We start from the raw sequence: 2,218 nt of genomic DNA, 5'->3' as shown, positions 1-2,218 counted from the left end.
CACAGAACCAGCTGCACTGATCCACATGAACTGAGTCAGGACTGTAGATGAGTCTGACCTACACTGCACCAGCCAACAGTTTTATGATGGACCCCAGATTTGAGGAGGGGGCTCCTGTCAAACAGGGGGTGTCTGGACATGAAAAATATTTGTAACTCAGAAACTGTTCAACATTAAAGCTTCAGATTTATCTCTGATGAAGCTCTATCCATCAGGACAACCAATCACAGCCCCCCACCCTCAAAAAATGACCCCCACCCAAACCACTACAATTTTGGGATGCACCTAGTAGCATGACTTTATTAGGAATAAAGACGTCTGAGTTGTGGTGTATTTGTGTGTGCAGGGCTCATTGTGTTACTGCTGTGTGGTGTGTAGTTTGTTTCCTCTTCAGGTTTTATAAATGTTTTCAGAAGAATCTGAACCAAAAACTACCAGGTGAGAATGAGTTCTGTCTGGCTCTGGTTCCCCAAGGACTCCATGAGTCCTGAAGACAGAACGTTAAAACTCCTGGGGTTGTGTGCAGCAGAACAAACAAGCAGAACCGGGTCGAGTCCAAACACATCAGTGCTGACAAATCCACCTGAGCCACAAGTTCTGCACAGATTTATTGTCTCATCATTGGATCAAAGGAATCTGAGGTCCTGGTCTCCTGGACCCTTGGCTTGGACCTGGTCCTGGATCAGTCCTGGAGTCCCCGGCTCAGCCTCTGGTCTTATCTCTGACCTACATGTGGTCTCGTCCTGGACTCCAGCCGTGTCTTTATCCAATAAAGTCTAAAGTGGGTCAGCAGCCAGCAGAGTTCTTTCTAAAGCCTCGACCTGGTCCGGTCCCACAGGATCAAGAACACCAGGTTTTACCAGAAGAAGTGGACTTTGTGACGGTCCAGAACTGGACTTTGTCATGGTCCAGAACTGGACTTTGTCACGGTCCAGAACTGTTAAAGAACCAGTTTGTTTGATTCCTTTCAGTTACTGTTCTATCATCTTTAGCTGCTTGTTGGCTACGATTTACTTTTAGCTACTGTTCAGCCAGGTTCAGAGTCCAGTCTGGAGGTTCAGAGTCCAGTCTGGAGGTTCAGAGTCCAGTCTGGTGGTTCAGAGTCCAGTCTGGTGGTTCAGAGTCCAGTCTGGAGGTTCAGAGTCCAGTCTGGTGGTTCAGAGTCCAGTCTGGTGGTTCAGAGTCCAGTCTGATGGTTCAGAGTCCAGTTTGGTTGTTCAGAGTCCAGTTTGTTGGTTCAGAGTCCAGTCTGGTGGTTCAGAGTCCAGTCTGGTGGTTCAGAGTCCAGTCTGGTGGTTCTGGAACCAGACAGGAAGTGATGAAGCGATGAGGAAGAGCAGGTTCTGATCTGAGACCAGTTTCAGTTTCAGCTCGTTCAGACTCAAACCACAGTCTCCTGTGAGCTGCGCTCTGATTGGTCCATGTGAAAACACCACTTCCTGTCAGGAAGACTTGTTGAGAAACGTCGAGGTGAAGGCATGAAGGCTCGGTGCCGTCGTGTTCTGGTCTAAAATATGACCCGGTTGGACCACAGCTGCCTGGTTCTGCTGCCGCCTGGAGGACACCTGTCTGTTCTGGACCAGGACTGAAGGTGGAACTCCCCCTGAGGGTCCTGAAGGCCCGATTCAGCCCGGTCAGTACCGAGGGTGCTGTTACACAAAGTCCTGGAGGATGTTGGGACCTGAGCCAGAACCGATGGACCTGTACCAATGGAGGACATGTGCCGAAGGAGGAGACCAGAACCTGGACCATCCTCAGCTGTTTAGTCTGCTGAGGTCCAGAACTCTTCCTCGGCCTCGGAACCAGACCCCTGAGAGTCCAAACAGGCCCAGGTCTCTGCGCAGGTTCCTCCGGTCCCTGTCTGAACCCGGGTCCTCCACGGGCCCTGTCGGTCCAGAGAGGGCGGAGCTTAGATCAGCCGGGACAGATGCTGGGCGCCGAGCGGGGTCTGTCAGTGGCTTCATCAGATCTCTGTCCCACAGGATCAGCCGAGTCCTGAGAGAAGAACCAGAACCAGAGTCCGGTAGGAGAGTCCAGTTGTCTCATAGTCCTGTGGACAGTCTGAGTCCAGTTGTCTCATAGTCCTGTGGACAGTCTGAGTCCAGTTGTCTCATAGTCCTGTGGACAGTCTGAGTCCAGTTGTCTCATAGTCCTGTGGACAGTCTGAGTCCAGTTGTCTCATAGTCCTGTGGACAGTCTGAGTCCAGTTGTCTTATAG

This window comes from Austrofundulus limnaeus, unplaced genomic scaffold (assembly GCF_001266775.1).
Source record: "Austrofundulus limnaeus strain Quisiro unplaced genomic scaffold, Austrofundulus_limnaeus-1.0 Scaffold649, whole genome shotgun sequence".
In the NCBI taxonomy this organism is placed as follows: Eukaryota; Metazoa; Chordata; class Actinopteri; order Cyprinodontiformes; family Rivulidae; genus Austrofundulus; species Austrofundulus limnaeus.
Note: the sequence above shows the minus strand (reverse complement) of the source record.